The sequence below is a fragment of the Bolinopsis microptera genome, chromosome 2 (assembly GCF_026151205.1).
Source record: "Bolinopsis microptera isolate Bmic1 chromosome 2, MBARI_Bmic_1.0, whole genome shotgun sequence".
Lineage (NCBI taxonomy): Eukaryota > Metazoa > Ctenophora > Tentaculata > Lobata > Bolinopsidae > Bolinopsis > Bolinopsis microptera.
In genome coordinates this window covers 10931004-10943966 of record NC_087073.1, presented here as the reverse complement: position 1 = coordinate 10943966, position 12963 = coordinate 10931004, and the positions used below count along the sequence as shown (strand labels likewise).

General features: G+C 34.9%; 1 protein-coding gene and 1 long non-coding RNA gene across 2 annotated transcripts in view; one reads left to right on the top strand and one right to left on the bottom strand.

The window, feature by feature from the left end:
* The window catches only part of LOC134826503 (ubiquitin-conjugating enzyme E2 G1-like), a 77302-nt gene that overhangs the window by 11188 nt on the left and 53151 nt on the right, over positions 1-12963 (top strand). The window lies entirely within an intron of this gene.
* LOC134811467 (uncharacterized) lies at positions 132-5623 on the bottom strand. The gene is made up of 3 exons (XR_010159813.1): positions 3952-5623; positions 1590-1643; positions 132-1306 (listed from the first exon to the last, which is right to left on the bottom strand). It is a non-coding gene; the product is annotated as an uncharacterized LOC134811467 (long non-coding RNA).

Genomic DNA, 12963 nt, shown 5'->3' with positions numbered 1-12963 from the left:
GCCCCACCTAGCTTTAAGACTGTTATTTGAGCAACATGTTCGCTCGTATCTCCGCTATATCTCCAGTGGATATTAGTGCAGTGGAGATTATTATTATCTACAGAAAGCACATCCAAATAAACAGTATGGAATATGTAATTTATTTCAAACAAATATTGGAAGCAGATCATAGTGATATACAAATTTAAACTATAAATTTAAATAAGAAAAATTGTAATTTTCATAAATAAACCGATTAAAAAATGTAATCGTATTCAAAATATTCAATCGCATTCAAAACATTTAATCGCATTCAAAGTATTCAATCGCATTCAAAATATTAAATCGTATTCAAAGTATTCAATCGCATTCAAAATATTTAATCGTATTCAAAATATTTAATCGTATTCAAAATATTTAATCGTATTCAAAGTATTCAATCGCATTCAAAATATTTAATCGTATTCAAAATATTTATTCGAATTCAAAATATTTAACCGTATTCAAAATATTTAATCGCATTCAAAATATTTAATCGCATTCAAAACATAAATATCTAATCGCATTCAAAATATTTATTCGTATTCAAAATATTTAATCGTATTCAAAATATTCAATCGCATTCAAAACATTTAATCGCATTCAAAGTATTCAATCGCATTCAAAATATTAAATCGTATTCAAAGTATTCAATCGCATTCAAAATATTAAATCGTATTCAAAGTATTCAATCGCATTCAAAATATTTAATCGTATTCAAAATATTTAATCGTATTCAAAATATTTAATCGTATTCAAAGTATTCAATCGCATTCAAAATATTTAATCGTATTCAAAATATTTATTCGAATTCAAAATATTTAACCGTATTCAAAATATTTAATCGCATTCAAAATATTTAATCGCATTCAAAATATAAATATCTAATCGCATTCAAAATATTTATTCGTATTCAAAATATTTAATCGTATTCAAAATATTTAATTGCATTCAAAATATTTAATCGTATTCAAAATATTTATTCGAATTCAAAATATTTAACCGTATTCAAAATATTTAATCGCATTCAAAATATTTAATCGCATTCAAAATATTAAATCTTAATCAAGATATTTAATCGTATTCAAGATATAATAAAATATAATAAGTCACTGAAATATCAAGCACTCTGGAAGTGTTCGGATAATCGTATTTGAATATTGTTCATGTTTCCCGTTATACTGACAAGGTTCTACTTCTTAATTGTTAGTTGGTTCTGAGATTCTGTATCCTGGCACCTTCCTAACAGTTCTTCTGATAAACTTTTCTTATCCACAGAGTTGCCAAACTGTAATAGTGGCTGTCTGAATTTGGTGCTGTTACAGTGTTATGTTTTATCTTTATAAATATATATATCTACTATAATTATATAGTTTCATAATATTTAATATAAGACATTTAAAAACTAAGCTTTTAATATTGTCGTTATGACTGGGCGGGAAGTTACGTAAATCATGATTTTTGCTCTGAAAAATTAAATATAATTATAAAGTATTGTAAACCGTATTTTATAGGTATACAGATAAATATTATTTTATTTAAACAATTGCATTAAAAGTTGATAAATAAACCATTTTGTCTGTAAGGTGGACTGCGTTAACACCCTATCCAGTATTCGCTAGACTCTGAAATAGTATGTAATAGTTAGTAGTAGAACACGAGTGCAAAAATAACACGAGTCTGTACCGAACGGCAGTGTTAGTAAAACAGTTAAATAGTACAGGGTGGGCCAAAAGTCAGTGTGCAAACGTTGGGTCTTATACCTCCGCTGTGTTTTATATTTGAGAGCTGTTGCTTTGCAGATGGCATACTGTACTTACTGGTTCGAGGATTCCGTCGTCAAAATTTGAAAATTCGAATATTTTAGACCACGCCCATTCAATATTAAAACACTTATATTGTTTTCTCTGAACATGCTGAACGCCTAATTTTTTCAGAGACGGTAGATTATCAAATTTTGCATATGATCTGAAAACATGAGGCAAAACGGATTAGAAATGACGAAGTTATCAAGCATTTTGTGTATCTCGTTAACAAAATTGACTGGGTGATTATGTGACACCGTGACACGACACCTTAATTGGGCACCCTAAACAATTCCCATAATGTTTAACGGGGTAGTTAACGGGGTCACCTTATCACGTGATTAGGTAAACCAATCACCTGATCACACGTAATGAATAAACTCGTTATGCTTCATATCTCGGTCATCTGAGAAGCTACAGTTCTAATTCTTTCAGGACAAACGTAATTCGAATGGCCAAACACAATTCAATAACATTTAGCTTGATCCAACTATCCAAACTATCAAATAAATGTGAAAATGAACCTCCATTTGAAAAAAATGAACGCGAATATTTTTCGAGTTGACAAATTCCTCGAACCAGTGGTGGTACTAAGTCATACCAGAAGGAAGTATTTCAATTGGGCACTCAGTGACTGAGCTATTAAGGCCAACGTTTGCACACTGACTTTTGGCCCACCCTGTATAATTTAGAACATTAGAAAATCGGATGTTATTAAACATTGCGTGAACTAAACATACTATAATAATTTAGTCTCCAGCGTCTAATTTAGTCCTAATCCATGGACTGAACCAAACCAGAAGTAATGCTAACACTGCAACTAGTAGTGTATACATTACCCAGAAGTAATGCTAACACTGCAACAAGTAGTGTATACATTACCCAGAAGTAATGCTAACACTGCAACAAGTAGTGTATACATTACCCAGAAGTAATGCTAACACTGCAACAAGTAGTGTATACATTACCCAGAAGTAATGCTAACACTGCAACAAGTAGTGTATACATTACCCGGAAGTAGTGCTAACACTGCAACAAGTAGTGTATACATTACCCAGAAGTAATGCTAACACTGCAACAAGTAGTGTATACATTACCCAGAAGTAATGCTAACACTGCAACAAGTAGTGTATACATTACCCAGAAGTAATGCTAACACTGCAACAAGTAGTGTATACATTACCCAGAAGTAATGCTAACACTGCAACAAGTAGTGTATACATTACCCAGAAGTAGTGCTAACACTGCAACAAGTAGTGTATACATAACCCAGAAGTAATGCTAACACTGCAACAAGAAGTGTATACATTACCCAGAAGTAATACTAACACTGCAACAAGTAGTGTATACATAACCCAGAAGTAATGCTAACACTGCAACAAGTAGTGTATACATTACCCAGAAGTAATGCTAACACTGCAACAAGTAGTGTATACATTACCCAGAAGTAGTGCTAACACTGCAACAAGTAGTGTATACATTACCCAGAAGTAATGCTAACACTGCAACAAGTAGTGTATACATTACCCAGAAGTAGTGCTAACACTGCAACAAGTAGTGTATACATTACCCAGAAGTAATGCTAACACTGCAACAAGTAGTGTATGCATTACCCAGAAGTAATGCTAACACTGCAACAAGTAGTGTATACATTACCCAGAAGTAATGCTAACACTGCAACAAGTAGTGTATACATTACCCAGAAGTAATGCTAACACTGCAACAAGTAGTGTATACATTACCCAGAAGTAGTGCTAACACTGCAACAAGTAGTGTATACATTACCCAGAAGTAATGCTAACACTGCAACAAGTAGTGTATACATTACCCAGAAGTAGTGCTAACACTGCAACAAGTAGTGTATACATTACCCAGAAGTAATGCTAACACTGCAACAAGTAGTGTATACATTACCCAGAAGTAATGCTAACACTGCAACAAGTAGTGTATACATTACCCAGAAGTAATGCTAACACTGCAACAAGTAGTGTATACATTACCCAGTCACTAAGGAGATCAACATATGAATTGAAATATACGTATAATATAAGACACAATCAGATGGTTATTAAAAAGTAGATTTAAAGAATTAATCTCACAACAATCATACTGCACGTTTTTAACTTACCACTTCACCAGATATTTCGTCGCACGTGCAGAAACGCTGTTTTAGTTGAACATCTGATCTCTGTCTGGTATCTGATATCATCTGATCTTCTAGACATATCATATATTGTTAAATGATTTCACTGTTAGAATAAAATAATAAAACTATTGACTATTATCTGCAGTATAATGTATATTAGAAATTAGAAAGATCTTTACAATTGAACACTGATTAAAACCGAAGTTTTAAAAGGTAATTAGTTATCTTATTAATTAATTGTCTGATTGAAGACAAACTCACTAATCAAACACAAGTAAAACGTATAAATAACGAGTCTGTAACATATGCTCAGATACAGTTAGAAAAGTAGTAGTATTCAACTGAATATACACAGTATACACCAACAATAAAGCAGTAACATTCACTGTTCACTCATATCACGAACATATATTTGGTAAATACATTAGAATCGTGGAGAAAAGCGACATTACGAACGTAAGGTAAATTTATAGAGATAAGTTTGATTTCTATCGATGGATAGATGGAAGAATTTCAGAAGGTGCAAGCGATGTACCCAGGTCAAATTAACCAAAATAATTAGTATGTTCATAGTATTATAGATAGATCATATCGACAAAAAGGGAAATAAGTTGCCGATAGATCCAAATAAAAGCAGACTCAACTCTGAGATCTGGATACCACCATAATATTACCTTATATGGTAGCGTTACCATGGTAATACTCTTGGGAGAGATATTATAGACGCGGTAAACAGATTGAGTCATTGATTAACCAATCAGCTTCCAGCATTACCGATCTCAGCTACGTGTTTTAACATCTAGCCAGATACATTATCAAGAGGGGTAATTAACATAATAATGTAATTAACATAATAATGTGATTAACATAATAATGTAATCAATGTTACATTGTTATGTAACATAATAATGTAATTAACATAATAATGTTCATTTGCACGCGGGATTATTTTTGGGTACTGGGTACATCCGAGATATTCACTGTTCATATTATAAATTAAAACTGCTGCACACCAATAATGTAGTAATGATGTTGCTTTATTTCTGATAAAGTAATATAAGTGCTAATAAAGTAATATCATTATCAATAAAGTAACATCATTTCTAATAAAATTATATCATTATCATTAATTACTGAGATTATAAAGTAACATCATTTCTAATAGAATTATATCATGATTACCTAATTATTACCGATAAAGTAATATCATTACTTATAGATTACACAATCGAACTTCAAGGTGTGGTTATTGAATATAAGACAGAGGATATGAGATTATGTAAGTTTCTAAATACTTATTTGTAAATATCTAGTTAGAATTAATAGGTAGGAGTATTTAGTATTTACCCGTTGAGTCAAACCCCGCATTAGGTGAGCAATTCTATTCGGAGTGCCCTCACGTATCCAATGGTATCTTAAACAATAGTATCTTAAACAATAATCAATAGAAATTAACCCTTAACACCACAACCGCCTATCATATTTGTGAACACGCATAACATTGTCTTATGAAAGTATGAACTCTCTTTGCAGTCCAAACAGTGCCCCTCCCCTAATAACCTAATAAGATTATAGTATAATATGACAGCGAATCTTACCCGGGTAACCCAATTACACTATTGATGCAGCTACATATGCGAGCCCCGTAACTCTTACCGTTTTCTTGATTAAGCCGCTCGGAAATTACACGCACACAGACGAACAGAAAACACACATTCTGGGATTATTAAGGTGATGTAAGTTTCTAAATACTTATTTGTAAATATCTAGTTAGAATGGAGGAGGCGGACCACATTGTACCAGAATAGTAATACCACATAAACCAATAAACTTCAAACATTATATAAACTGACAAACTAAACTGCTGAATTAACAATATCTTGTCCTGTTTCTATGGTAACAATATCTTGTCCTGTTTCTATGGCAACAATATCTTGTCCAACAGGCTGATACTCAGTTTGTCCTGATGAAGAATTCCCCCTGTTTCTATGGTAACAGTTCCTCAGTACCCAGCCGTGTTTTGAGGGTGTTTTAACCCCGTTGATGTGGAAATTAGAGTGTTTCTCATCGTACAGCACTATAGTAGTGTCAGGAAGGTTTGATGCGTTATTATTACAAGGGTTCAAGTATACTGCAAGTCTTTCTTTTTCTGTTATCCACTTCTCAATATCCTTTATACATTGAGCTGAATCCCATTTTCCATTGTCATATTTAGTAAGAATCTCAGTGGGAGCTGTTTCACACCAGGCAAGAACCTTATTTTCCCATTGCTGCTCTTTTAAGGAAAAGTATTCTTCGCAGAGGTCACAGATCTGTTCAACCAGCTCATCATTGAGAATGTCACCTTCAGTCGCATCAGTGTACTTGTTTTCTATTCTACCTTTCAGTTTGTTGCACGCTGGTACGAGATTAGGACTCAACTCATCGTCCCTGATATCATTAATACTGCGGAACACATTTGAACCAATCGCTCTACACCTCGAGATAAATTTGGGGTCCACTTTTTCAATGTTCTCAATACCAGGAAATAAATATATCTGATGACGATGAATATTGTCGTACTTTCTCACTTTAGTAATGAGCAAATCCACGTCCTTACGACGCAACTGAAGATTCTCAGCAAGATTCTCAGCATCACTAATTGAGGGCGAGAGTCTCCTGTAAGTGCTATTAAATGGTCGAGTAAAGCAGTTTCTAAGTTTCTTCAGAAAACTTGATAGTGAGCAGCACTTGCTCTGATTAACAGGTTCATCTTTATCTGTGTGTTCTCTACCCAACATGCAGTCATAACAAGGATCTAGAACTTGGAGTCTGTAATTATACTGATTGGATGAGTAGACTTTTGTGCTGTTTATCTTTGTTGCTTTTTCAGTTACATGACAAAATCGAGTGATGGTGGTCACCTGGGATTTATATCCAAACTGCTTCAACCTGGGGTTGATTGAAACCGACAATAATTTAGATGTCTTGTCTGGATTAAGAACTGTAAAGTACAGCATATACATTGCACCAGATACGAGAAATAGTAGCAGCGATACATACCCCAAATCCATTATCCATCGTTTAGAGTTGAGAGTGTTTGCTAAAACCGTGACGGTTATCACTTCTAACAGGTGAAACACATAAATCAAGAAAAACTGTCGTCTTGATCTCAGATGATAAGTGCTTGGAATATCTCCCGACACCAGATCTATAGGATGTCGGAGGCTCACTATAAAGGATTCACTCCATGATAGACAGAACACTAGTGCGCAGCGTCCAATCACAACAAGTTTACTGTTTCTGTTACTGCCTTCTTTCAGAATAAAATCCTTTATCACAAATTTTCTTTTTACCGAAGAGTCATAAGGAGACTGCCACTCGTGATGAGATAGTAAGTGAGTAACAGAAGATAACAATATGTGAAGAAATACACTGATGGTAAAAATCCACATAGTTCCATTATCACGCATCACGCTGAATAGAACAAGGCACATGATGAGTCGTGAATTAAGTGAGAGCAATACTCCTATGAACGACACTAGTTTCTGACATGTCGTGAGGGCTCCAGGATAAGATTTGTCTGCACTCCGGCACAACTCTTCAAAACTTGCTACTTTATAGCAGAGTGTTAGTATACCATATACAGTTGAAAATAGGGTAACATATTCATCCGATCCCAAACTAAAATCAACATCACTTTTGTTGTTGTCGATAAATTTATACAAAATGATACCCTTGATAAGAGTGCAGGGCACATTCTCTAGAATCTTCTCTTGAGTGGAGAGTCTCCCAAAATGAAATTTATTAGTTATGATTGTACTCAGCTTTTTACTCCGATGAAACACTAGCTCAAAAGCTGTTATAAGGGGATGCAGCTGTAATACTGTTAAAATGTTCAAGATAGTGTGTTTTACACTGTTAAACCTCCAAGGGAAAAAGAACTTCATTATTCGTCCTCTGTTTGATCCCTGTAGAGATATCACAGGATCGACAGTTATCATGCCCCAGCATTGAATGTAATACCGTAAAACAGATTGATAATTTAGATAAATCAAAGGTAAAATACTAAATAAAAGTAAACAATAACCCTCATACCGTGTGCTCAAAGTAGCATCATTAACAGAGTTTATCCCTACTTTAATGTCTAAAACAATGTCTACAATATATAGAGCAAAAAATTTCAAGATATTTAATATAAACAGTGTGTTAACCAAAACACATTTATGTCGCTTTTCTCCACAACTTAAGTACGTATTTATCAAATCTGCAGCAAGTCTAGATAACTTACTGTCAGTGTCTAACTCGGCGATTTCCTTCAAAGAATGTGTGTGTGGAACTAACAATGCAGCAACTTTAGCAGGGTGGTTGCATGTGAGTTTGGTGACAATAAACCGTAATATCTTGAATTTGTACTCAGAAGATAACACATCAGATCTGATCCGGGAGATACACGTGTCTATGAGTTGTTTGTTGGAGAAGTGCTCATGTAAAGCCATGCTCTCATGTAACATGTTATCAATACAACAAATAGTGCTCTCCAGTACCTTCATATTACTGCTTGTTTGAAAAATATTTGTCACTAGTTTGGGTATATTGCCCTCCTCTGTTGTACTACTGTTAGCTATTAACTCACTGATATCCTCCCTATTACAGGTAATGTTCAGTAAAGTTACAAGTAACTTAACCATCACAGTGTCATCTTTACTCCACTTCTGTAGTAGTTTAGATATAAGGGTTAGTACTCCCTCCTCAACAAGGTGGTCAACATGTGAGAAATCACCTTTATCGTATGCTATGTTCTGTAGAGTAGCTGATATATTGCACATAACCTCACTGTCAGTGCAATGTTCACATGTTATTATTAAATGTTTTATTACACCACTTTTAACCAGTGAGCTTCTTACAGCTTTATCTCCTAGACAAGCTACTCTACTTATCACATATGTCAGGTTTCTACGATACACCTCCTCAGTATTACTGTCGTACTGTTCAATAAACTTGCTGATAAAGTCAGCTGAAACAACCTCTCTGATTACTTGTTTTCCAAATTCTTCTTCTTCATCAGGTATCGCTTTTATGTTACTAGCTAGCTTTACAATACCGCCCTCAGTGAACATTTCATTTGTCGGCGGTATTAACAGTTGTAATAGCTCACTTTCCTCAATACTGCCCAGGTATTTATTTAACAGTATCGCAGCATTTACACTTAACACACTATCACTCCCTATCTTGGCTAATTCTTTCAGTGGTTGAGAGTAAGGAATCAGAAGAGCTTTCATTTTATCAGTATTCTTGTTTGCTAATGTACATATGATACCACACAGTAGGTACTGCTTACTATCACTGTTTAGTGTAATTGATTGCAGGTGTCGGAAAGCTGTGGTAAAGAAGCTTGCGTGTAGAAACACTGTGTGAAGTACATCAATCCCCACTACTAAATTCCTGATCACCTTAATAGTCTTATCAATAACACTGTCACTGGAAGCTGTTTCTAATAACCCTCGTAGGAGTAGAGGTATATTTCCGTACTCTGTACTGTTAGCTATTAACTCCTCGATATCTTTCCTATTACAGGTAATGTTCAGTAAAGTTACAAGTAACTTAACCATCACAGTGTCATCTTCACTCCACTTCTGTAGTAGTTTAGATATAAGGGTTAGTACTCCCTCCTCAACAAGGTGGTCAACATGTGAGAGATCACCTTTATCGTATGCAATGTTCTGTAGAGTAGCTGATATATTGCACATAACCTCACTGTCAGTGCAATGTTCACATGTTATTATTAAATGTTTTATTACACCACTTTTAACCAGTGAGCTTCTTACAGCTTTATCTCCTAGACAAGCTACTCTACTTATCACATATGTCAGGTTTCTACGATACACCTCCTCAGTATTACTGTCGTACTGTTCAATAAACTTGCTGATAAAGTCAGCTGAAACAACCTCTCTGATTACTTGTTTTTCAAATTCTTCTTCTTCACCAGGTATCGCTTTTATGATAGTAGCTAACTTTACAATACCTCCCTCAGTGAACATTTCATTTGTCGGTGGTATTAACAGTTGTAATAGCTCACTTTTTTCAATACTGCCCAGGTATTTGAATAACAGTATCGCAGCAGTTACTTTACAGCTTGTGTCCGAACTTATTATTTCTCTAAGAAGTTGATGTTTATTTCTCAGTATATCAACAAATCTAGGCTGGTTTAATGAAACAATATCTTCACCTAGTGACATCTCATAAGAACATATCGTGTTGATCATGTAAAGTAATCTCCAGCTATAACATCGTTACTTTTCCAGGTCTCCAGCAGGTATATCACTTTATCATAAAGACCCTCCTCAGCAATGTCTGACAAAAGAACCCTGTTTATGATTGGAACATACATCTCTTAAGACTGTCACTACGTTTGTTATGAGATCTGCATTCTGTTGAGTAAACACAGTCTGTAAGGATGAGCCTCACTATACCTCTATGAACTAGCTCCTTTAAATCTTCCTTATCACCGTAGTATCCGACCCTTCTCAATAAGAAAGTTGCATCCCTCCTAAATTGCAACTCCGCATTTATAACTCTTATACAAATCAAACAACCACACTGTAAAACTCAGTTGTTGTTTCAGCTTCTTTACTCACATCTGGGAATACTGTTCGTTCGTTTTTTTTTTTTCATTTCAGGATAAAACACACTGTATGCGAGTTTGGTAGCGGGACGGGAGAAAGATATTTCTTTCCTTTTTGTATTTTTTACCACCATGTTTTTACTGAATTTTATAGTATCATCTTGACCTGGTGATTGCTTTGTATTGGTCTATTTTTCTTATCTGCATCTTGTTTTTCTTATTCAGGAATGTTTATTTATCTTCGTATGACAAAATGTAATTATTTAAATTGGTTTTTATCATTTGATTATGAGTTGAAAATTAGTTGCGGACACAGTCGGGACAGGTGCTTGTTACTTCGATAGGAATGTTTTAAAATTCTTGTTATGTTTTTATTTTCTCTTTCATTTAGCTTCACGCAACGTTGTGAAGTTTGTGGTGATGTTATTTGGGAGTGACCCAATTGGGGGAACAATGGGGATCCCAAACAAAATAGGTTTCAAGTCCTTTTTTTAAAAGCCGGGGCTACTTTTTAACACCACCATTCAAAAAATAAAATATAGAAATACACATTAAACCTAATGTTATTGAAAAATAAATAAACATGTTTCAAGTATTCCCATAAGTGGCCTGGGGCGTAAAAACAAAAACGGGAGCTCACACTTTATCGGATTTTTGTCTGTGAGGCGGACATCATATTTTGGGGGACCGCCGGGAGGGGGCACCTACCAAAAGGCGTTTTTTCTCGTCGATTAAAAAAAAGCCGCGAACCTTTTTAAAGGTGTTCGTAATAACTTTATTGATTCATCTTAAGATTATTGCTTTGGGACAAGGGAGCAAAATTTGGGCACAGGAATGCACAAGTTTCTTTATTATTCTGTTTTTCACTTTAGAGAAAGGGACATGGGGGTTTGGCAGGCGTTGTGATTTTCACTAATCTGTTATTTTGGAACTTTGCGGTATTTATCTATAAAGTTATTATAATATTTTTTTAAAACATCGAAATAAAAAAAACCCAATGATAAATTATAAAGGTTAACTACGTTCCGGTTGCGTATGCTAACCCATCAAGGGGAGATTACACCGTGCGCGGAGCAACCCACCAGTTTTACAAAACTACCAGGGTTAATGCAAACCCGCGGCGTTTGGCTTTTTTTAAACAGAACGCTTATAAGTGCGTTCTTAACATACGGTCTTAAACTAGGCCCTTCACATTTTACAATGTTACCGCTATGACTTTATCCCATAATCTTTGGTTTGATTGATGTTTTTTTTGATGCAGGTTCAGTTAAGTAGTTAAAACACAAAGGTTATAAGATTACGGGGGGACAATACTTAAAAACCCTTTGTTCTTGTTTTCATTGGGCAAAATAAAAAAATTCCCATTTTCTTACCTATTTATGTTACGGAGCTAGGGGAGGGCCCTATAGAAAACATAGATTATTTGTTAAACCAAAACAAATCTTCCTTCAAACTCATTGTAAACATATTTAGTTTTTCCCAATTTCCTCGAAAAAACAAAAACTTTTAGCTTGCGGGTAGTCCGGATGTAAAAACAGGTTGGAAGAAATGGGGGGCCTATGAGGCTAGGTGGCAAGGTGTATAAGGGGGGGGACATACAAAACACCTCTTAGTCATTTACGCGCGAAAGAAACATTTAAAGATTTAAATTCACTCACATAGAAAATAGTGTTTTTACGTGTCTAGAAAACAAACACGGGTCGTTTCGTTACTAATAAGGGGAATATTGTTAAAACAATCAACTGTCCCTGTTGTATTCAAAGAAATCCAATTCGCTCCTAGTCATACTAAAAAATCTCAGCTCCGCCACACAAAATTTAAAGAGAAATTTTTCTGGTTGGTTAAAAGGCCCTTTGGGTATGGGAAATTGATTTCTGTGTAGGTTGTTATTTTTTGGGGACGCAATTTACGGATTAACATATTATTAAATAGGTTAGTTTTAAGGTTTGGATTTTATAAACATGTTCGGTTTTATGAGGGTTTTGTACTATATAAGGGATGAGTTATAGGATTGGGGGACAGGATTGTTTTTACGAGTCATAGTAGGTTATAAGGGGGGGGCAGTTGAGGGCCAAAAGCAGAGGTTCTATCAAACCCAACAAATATAAATGGGTCTTAAGTGCAAACAAATCAAAAGCCTAAATTAGAAAAAATCTTTGAACATGTAGCGGTTCCTCATTCAGCGCTGGTGTCTTTAAAAAAAAAACGGGTTGCGTTTTGGCTGATTTTCTGGTGTATTCGTGCATAACCAAACTTTGGGGGGGGAACAACTTTTTCACGGGGGGTCCTATATCCTTAAAAAACCCACGATTTCCCATTGTTTCTACCCCACCCTTAAACCTGGGGTAACGGCAGGTGGGGGGGGGGGGGGGGACACTTTTTAAATATGA